This window comes from Poecilia formosa, unplaced genomic scaffold (assembly GCF_000485575.1).
Source record: "Poecilia formosa unplaced genomic scaffold, Poecilia_formosa-5.1.2 Scaffold11, whole genome shotgun sequence".
Taxonomy (NCBI): domain Eukaryota; kingdom Metazoa; phylum Chordata; class Actinopteri; order Cyprinodontiformes; family Poeciliidae; genus Poecilia; species Poecilia formosa.
In genome coordinates, this window is record NW_006799950.1 from 1967541 (window position 1) to 1976795 (window position 9255).

The window sequence follows — 9255 nt, forward strand, 5'->3', positions numbered from 1 at the left end:
AATGTGTCTGTCTGCCTACGAGGACAGCAGGCGAGCATGAAAGGTCAACGTAACCTCGTCAGAAACACTGGGATTTGGTCAGAAAAAACAAGGAGGTGTCCCTGGTTCTGGCACACATGTAATTTATATGTACATATACATGGGCCCTTAGTTTTTATTTTTATTTTTTTATTAATCACCTGCTCAGCTGCCTTACTGGTAAAATAAATTTCAATCAGCCAGCAGTCAGGGGAAGGAATTTCCAGGTTAGTTTTGACATTATTATATTTTATTCATTTGATTAGCAATTAATACAACTGATAACAACACAACAGTATATGTTTAAAATAAACATATGGTCATTCCTGTAAAACTATTGTATTTATTTTTTAATCTAATCTATGTTTAAGCACATTTATTGATTGAAGAAGAAATTGCCACATTACTCACTCTTTGTGTGTCTGAAGGGTATCCAGAGTCATGATTGTTTTTTTGTTTTTTTTTCTCACATCCCTTTGTATTGAGCTCAACCTAAAAGTTTCTATAGTGTGAGGGTTTGCAATGTCCATTAAAGAAGAGTTGATGTTGGGTCATTTCCTTATTAATTTAGTTTTATATTTTGAATCATTGTCTTGCTAAATGACCTAATATTGACAGCTGATGTAGTCAGGTTTATGTCAGAGGATGCCAGGTTTTACTTAAAATCTTCTGGTATTTAAAGGACAAGGCATGCAATTGATCCTTCCACTTGAGGTGAGGATCTCTGCAGCTCCCCCAGAGCTACCAATGCCTGCTCTTCTGATGAAGACTCTGCTTGCCCTCCCTATCGGTTTAGATGGACGGCCGTGTCTATGTAGGTTTGAAATTGTCCCACACTTTTTCTACTTTTGGATGACAGACAGGACAATGCTCCATGGTTGCTCCATGAGATATTCAAATTTTGGGTTATATTTTTGTACTCTGACTGAGCTTTGAAACTCTACAAAAACATTATCTAATACCTGTCTCCTGTGCTGTTTGGTATTCATAATGCAGTTTGTTCAATAAAATTCTCTAACAAACTTCTGAGGTTGAGAAAATGCATTTTGTTTAAAATTGTGTTAAGATTACTATGAAATGGAGACTATTTAAAGAGATAAATATGCTTTTTCTGAAGACAATTGGTTGTTGGATATTATTTACAAACGTATACCTTTTTATTGTAATTAAAAATACAACTTTTCTTTTTCCCTCCACTTCATTTGAACACACTACCTTGGGTTGGACTATTGCATAAAATCCCAATAAAATCCATTCAAGTGTGTGTTTGTAATTTGACAAAATGCAGAAAAGTTCAAGGGGCATAAATACTTTGGGATGCCTGGTCCAATATGCAGGTAAATCTAAGGGATTATTATATTTCCACTGCAGTTATACTTCAAACAGTCGTTTTTCATAAAAGGCTTTCAGGACAGTGTACGGGCACAGTAATTATGATAGGAACAAAGAAGAAAGCAAAGTAATGTCATTACAGAGCATGGTTATATAAAGGAAAATTACATTGTATGGACATTTTTGCCCCAATACTCAATTGCGGCAGGACAAAACCAACCAAACGGAGCCATTAAGGTTTCCCCTAAAGAAACGGGAAATGATTCCCTCTTATCTGACTCTTATCAGCTCTTACTACACAGTGACTGTGCAGAAGGTGTTGCAGGGAGTGGAAACAACGGGAGCAGGGTGAAAATTAACCCAGCTTGGACACATACTGAGTGGTTAAGGAGACCAGTCTGTATAAGTTTTTGACATAAGTTTTTAATATTATGGAGTATATCTGTCATATCCAGGGGGTGGAGGGTTTTTTTTGTGTTTGTATCTTTATTGATGCTCAGTCTTGATCTCATTAGTTCAGCCTGGCGTTTTCTGCTTGGTTTATTCTTGTTTGTTTATTAGTTGTACTTTGCTTAGCTATTCTTCCTGTTAGATTAGTGCTTTTTTAGTGTTTATGCCTTCTCTGCTCCTCTTGTGTCATTGCTCTCTCTCCCTCAGTCTGCCTGCCTGGTCTCCATTCTCAGCAGTTCATCAGCCACCTGTAATCAAGTACATAAGTTCCTCATTTGCATTTGCTTCCTTGTGGATTCTCCTGTTTGCTCATATTTTTGTACCTTTCTCTATATTTTTATTAAAATGCTGTTATTCTTTCATCCTGCCTCCAACGTCCTGCATGTTGGTTCCAGGTGCAGAAACTGTAATCATAAAATTATCAATACTGGAATGGTAAAAATGATTTTTTTTTACTTCAAATTGTTAATGTTTCAATTACAGTCTCTAATCACAACATTTCAGAATGTGGCAAAAGCATACATTTATTTATTTATTTTTTCATGAATCTAAACCTGTATAAGAAAAGCATAAGAAAAGTAGTATAAGGTAAGTAGCTTATTTTCTTTCTTTCTTTCTTTCTTTCTTTCTTTCTTTCTTTCTTTCTTTCTTTCTTTCTTTCTTTCTTTCTTTCTTTCTTTCTCTCTTTTATTATTGCTTGTGCAATTTAACCCTATCAATGCCTCCTAAGTGAGGCTGTAGGGACTTTTTAACTCGAGAAGTTTTGTTTATTCAGTTCTGAAAAACAGTGAAGCCTACCGGTTGTGGACTTACAGGGAACATATGCTAAGCAATTTAGACTTGCTTTGTGGCTAAAATCCTTGAGCAAAGCAAACCTAACGTTTTGAAAGTCGACCTTTGTGATTGGCTGCTCAGATGTGTCAAAGAGGCCAGAAGGCATTTCAGTCCAAGTGTTTCTGGAAATGTACTGATCAAAAAGACACGAAGACAAATGTCTCAAATTTTACACAATGATTCTATCACAGTTGGGTCTTTCTTTCTTTTCTGTTTCTATTCTATTCACTTTTTTCCCCTATAGCAATAGATAAAGACCTTTTAGGAGAATGAAAAGGAACAAAAGTTTGGACAGTGACACGTTAAAAAAGTTTATAGCAAAATCTGAAACGTGTGAAGTGAATGGCAATTGATTAATTCCTGGAAGATGGACCTAGTTGTGTCCAATGTTCTGCCAGTTAAATGTCACACTGCAGCCTGCTGTGAGTTTCTTCTCTTTCATTAAACCTAATGAGATCCTGGTGAGACAAGTTGTGCTTTGCACATTAACCCTGAAACGGTGTGAGGATGTTATGTAGAATGAAATGTAAAGAAATTACCCTTAAGAGATTTTTCTGCTAATTATGTATCTGGACGTTTAGCTGTTATTTCTGAACCAAGCAACAGAACAAGGCTTTCTTTAGCTCCCTCACATTACTCATGATTTTTAATGTGATTACCTCAGGCTGTGTGTGAATGCAAGTGTCCAAGCCGATCCGACCACCCACTGCTCCTCTTGCTGTGTCAGCTGATAAATGTAAACAGCAGTTCATTTCTTATAGATCTTGCTGCAGGAAACCATTATGATAAATTACACATTTACTTCTTTTTATTGTCTGCTTGTCTCTCATTGATTCTGCAGAGACTCCTAAATCGACTTCTTAACAGAAGAGAAATCCTGCAATACATTCAACACTATGAAAAATGTAAAGAAACAGGTACAGAACTGTTCAAGTTCAGTATGTTAAACTAAATTCTTTGTTTGGAGGAAACCTAGGACTCTGGAGAGACAATAGAGATTATGCTAAGAAAAAAATGTGCAAAGATTCATCTTTCTGTAGTGAAATGCTCTAAGAGGAGACTTAAGCTCATGTCATGCTGTTTCATATCTTGTATATATGCTGTCATTTTGAAAAACATGTCATGTGGATCTAATCATGAGCACAAAAACAAAAAAAACAAACGGGGATTATGGAACATCAAGTCCTGCTGTGTCTTTAGCTGTGTGTTGCTTTTGATGTGCTACAATTTTGAAAAAACTTGTAGATACTGAAAAATCAGGTGAAATTCAATGTGTTTCAATGTTTCCAACACATCCAGCTTTGATTATGTGGTGACCAAGCTGTGTTTGCTGCAGTTAGGATGTGTGCGTAGGTTTTGCAGGAAGGTCATTTACCTTTTGCTTCATGTCTTCCAGTGGTGTAGAAACAAAATGCTAATAGTGTGAGGCGGGTAAAAGTGTGATCCTATTGGCAAAACTGAGTGGGATAAAGACCTTATAAAGCTAATTAAGTAAAAAATTTTATTCTACTATAAAAATGTACTTGAATAGGATTTATATAAAAAAATATGGGTTGAGGCAGATTACATTAGTAAATTGAAGGATAAATTATATGTATTTGCAACTTATTTAACAATAAGTTGCAAACTATTATGTGATTATTCCTAAATATTGCATATTTAATTGTACAAGATTATTAAATCTGAAAACAAAAATAAAACACTTGTTCTTTTACTTAAAAAAATGTAGGCATCATAAAGACAAGCTATTTTGTCTCAAAGTGTTGTGTTGCTTTTGTGGCTCTAAAATATTTTTGTTTAGCTGGACCGAACACAAAGATGGTGCTTAGGTTTTATAAAAGCTACTGAGCCCTGGTCTAGGAGGAGTACTTTTTACAAACTGGGTAGAGGAATAATTGCTTCCAATATGCTGGAACAAACAGTCGCTCATTTAACGAAAAACACAGAAAACGCACAGAAACGTTGGCACTCATTTTTAATTAGTTCTGTGTTTGCACGGAGGGCTCTGATTTCATTTTTGACTTTTTAAGTTTAACTCTTTTCTTAATCTTTTCCTTGGGAGAAACGTTTCTCTGCTCAAAGCTGAAGAGTGATCGTCAAGCAGGAGCTTTGTCCCTTGCTTGTGGCAAGTAACAATTTTCTCACCCACACCATAGAAATGATTTCCATGGTATGCTAAGAACTGGTGAACATGCATTTAGCACTTATTGTATTCCTGTAGGGACAAGGAAATAATGACGGCTGTTCCAGCACAGAATGGCACTTCTTAGTTCTCTTGTAATTCTCTGTTAAGTATGAAAATCAACCACTGGCTAGAATAAAGCATTCATGTTCACATCTTCATGATTTCATGTATATATTCAGCTTTCGTATGAGATTAGGTTGTTATTCACTGGTTAAACCATTTGCTAGGCTCATTGGGGTTGTTTGTGTAAAAAGAAGACAAAATGATGTATTAAACTTTTGTTAAATGTTATCAGTCTGCTGACCTTTTCCTTCCCGTCTCCCGGAGTCCATGCTTCACTGGATTCAATAAAAGACATTAATTTTTTAAAGCAAACCTCGGTTTAGAGATTTATTTCTTGGCGGTGCTGGAGGAGTAACCGAGGATCAACTGGGAAGCGATGGATGATGCTGACATAAAAAAGCAGGTTTCTAAATAACATGTTCCCTTTGATGGCTCATTTTCTAGGTAGGAAATAATATTTTGTTGACTCCTGTAGTCAGTAGGAACAGAAGGCTTGGTGCTTTGTGTAATTTTGTAGCTTAGGCCACAATCATGTAGCCAAATGTCTTTACTGCTGTGGGTAGAATAGAATATAATCACTTTTTAAATCCCCTATAGGGGCAAGTGAGTGGGCAAAGAGCAGACACAATGAGAAAGAAAACACAGGGGTGTAAAAGCAAGCAGTTTAAAAAAACAGCAGCTAACTACAGATCTGAAGACAGCATTGTGATAACTCACATGGGAAAATACAGCAAAAGTCACAAGTAAAAACAATATTAAAAGGTTAGACTCAGTGTTAGAGCAAACAGGAACTGACAAATGTACCGTCTCTCTAGCCTCTAAAGAGCATCTTTGTCCAGAAATATTTATTTTCTGAATCCTGTGGAGGTTTCTCTTGCTACTTCCTGGATCCTGCTGCTCGTGTTGGACTGAAAGCTAAACAGACTCACCCAGAAAGTGGATTCATACGAAAGAAAGCTCTTTGTCGGGAAAAATGCACTCCACGGTAACAATCGACATAATAAAAACCACAAACAAAAACAAGTGGAATAAATCAATCTGTTGCAGAGAGGTGGTGAAAAAGGAGGGACGTTTGTGAGTTTGATCCACAAACTTCTACATTGAAAACAAATGTGCTGTCCAATCTGGTTCATATGATCTTTTTCACAACTTCTCAACTTATAAAGAACATATTTACATCCATCACTTGGACTTTAATTATACAAACAAAATTGAGAAAAAAAACAAAAACAAAGAAAAACTGTGAATCCTCTGGTCTAAAACCTCTTCTTACCTGTTCCATTTGCGTGGTCAAATATATTGTTACAAAGCAAAGATTTCAGCATTAATTGTTTTTTTACAACAACAAAATCACATTTTGTTTAGCACTATTCCCTTCTACTAAGAAGGTTCTGAGTGTGAATCCCAGCCATGATCTTCCTGTATGTATTGAATGTTCTCCCTGTGCGTGCGTTCGCTCTGTCCATGTATTCCAGCTTCCTAACACAATCCAAGAATATGCATGTTTGGTTAATTCATCCCTCCAAAATTCTCTCTACATGGGAGGTTTTACATTCTGTAAAAACATCAGGCTTTTTCTGCACAGAAAGGGATCTATGAATGAAGTTTGACTGACTGAGTGTTCATTGAATTGCTGTGAGTCTGTGTTTCCCTGTGGCTGAATGGTAAAGGAGGTACCTTATCTCTCGTCCAATAAGTGTTGGAGACAGGACACAAGATTTAAAAAAATTAATAAATAAGAATAAAATTACTCTTAAAAATAGTGGAAAAAAGGTGAACTAGTTAAGTAACACTAAGGACTTAATGGAAACTTTAATCCCAATTTTTAAACAAATCCATTCCAAGACTGCGGCTGTCTGGATCTTGTGCTACATACATCTCTTTCCAATCGTACACAAGTCCTTTTCTCATTTTCTGCCTTTCATTCAATTTTTCCCTGTCTCACATACATTTACAGTCACCCTGACTCCACTTTCAAGTGTCTGTCAAGTGCAAACCCAGATGTCCTCTGGCAGACTGCTGTCAGGAAATGAACTCGACTAAGTCTCAAAGTCCAGAGGGCCACAATCTGCATTCCATATGAATAATGGTAATCGTGTATGTGTGTGAGCTTTATGCTAATCAGCTTTATGTTAATACATCTGTGCATGAAAACATAGTGAACCTCACGCACAATCATAACTAAACATCACAGCATATAATGAGAGTTACCTTAAGGGTGTCCTGTGGATTTTGTTCTTTGATGGCATTTAAACATAATTAAGCATGAAAGTTAATTTATGAAAAGTCAAAGGGTTACCGTATAAAATTCTCAGAGATGGATTAATATAAAATGCCAACAAATTTTCACATGAATTTTAATTGACTGAATTCCTTATATTAGTCTAGACTGCTTTCCACACTTTAACGTGATATCAAGCAGTTACGATATTTGCTTAGTAATAGGTTTTAAAATTACCCTGAAATAAATGTATTTTTTTGTGTTTCATATTATGAATAGATAAGAAAACATAGTATCAATTAAGATCAAATCAAGTATAGATAATCATACCAATAAATAAATCACGTAAAGAAGCGTTTTGATCTTTGACTGCTTGAAGCACGTGTGAAATGTTTCTCTATTAAAATAGTCGACGAGTTATTGATTCAGTGAATAGAGCTGCACAAAAGAGATGAATAAATAAAATTAATGAACCCTTCGCTTTGTTTTTGAATTGGTGGCTGTTTTCCCAAATAAAAGACCGGGCATCCGGGGAGAAATGAAATGGCGCTACCTTCGTTCCACTGCACATGGACGACCTTTTGTGTCTTTGTGACGGCAAAATCCTCAGGTTTTGTGATAAAACCATAAAGTCACGTGGAGCGGCGTGTGAGAGTGTTCACCCAAAATAGTGCATGTGAATGAATGCAGACTTTGCCCTTGGAATCTGAAAGGAGGAGAATACAAAATGAAAGCCCCCGGGGGTCCAGACAGACCGCCTGGTTCACCATAAACAAAAGACGGGAGCTGTGAAGAGTTTCTCAGGAGGATCTGTCACTGAGAGGCGAAGACAGTGACCCCCAGGCATGGAAACAAATTTTATACTTCCGTACAAAGTACAAGTGAAACCAGGTGTTGACATACGATTTGGAAATAAACATTTAATCTAATTTCCTTACTGTCAGACATTAAGTCACACTGAACTGCTTTAGGTCAGATAGCATTACAAACATTATGTACAAATGCCAAAATGAACACAATAGACTGATTATGTTTCCCTAGTTTTTGGAGAAAGCGTTCTTTGAACGGTGACATTTTGTGTTTCTTCCAGAAGCTTTTCTCTACAATTTGATAGATTTTCATCCCATTCCTCCTGACAAGTGTAAACAGTTCAGGTTTATCAGTCAGCTTGCTTTCACTCAGCTTTTCACCTCTGCCCTCAAAGTTTGTGATGCAACATCTTAAAACATTGGCATTAAGCCACTTTATAACTAATTTGGCTATAGAGACTAACAAGTTCCCCGTCATTCCTCTTTATGTATCAACTTAAAAGTGTAAAATCTAAATTTCCATGGAAATTCAAAATGTTCTTGCTTTTATCAAGCAGGAATGCATTCATCATTTTTAAGTGGCCTTAAAAATGCCAGGAAAAAAAAAATTGTTTGATTTGAATTCAGTCTGTATGAAAAGAGTGGTAGTGAGTCTTTTTATGAAAGTAAAAAATATGCAAATATCTGGTTTCAGCTTCTGCCAGATGGTGCCTTGTTAATTCTGGATGCTCCCTGCACAGGTTGAGCTTCCCAGTCCATCACAAACATGACAAAAGCATCATGCAGAGCAAAATGTTGCTTGTAAGACAAAGCTTGGAAAAAGCCAGATGTTAGAAGACAAATGCAGATGCACTTTAGAATGAATCTATATTCAGGCTTCAATCTCACTTCTATTGATTTGTTGGCTTCACTATATTCAAATTGTACCAGGAAAAGAAAACCCAAACATTAAAAAAAAAAAAAAAGTTTATCTCATAGATATGTTGAAGAAAATTAGATGGAATTTCATTCCATCTACAGGCTGCAGCTGATGAAATTCTCCTTTGGATGCACACATATAGAGAAAATTACATTTTTATTAGATGGATATGTATTTTTGAGAGTCAAAGACACATTGAAAAACCTCATTTTTAATTCATAAGCTGGAATGGGGTTGGGGGGAATCTCTGAACATAACAATGTTGAAAAGATAAAGAGCTCCAGAGGGAAAAATAACTGGAGAAAAGGGAAACAAGGACAATCTCAGCACTGGTTGACCTTGCAGACTTCCTACCGGCATCATTTGTGCCTGTAGAGCCAATTTTCTTTGTAAACCACAGAGTGAGATTTAATAATTTTAAGTG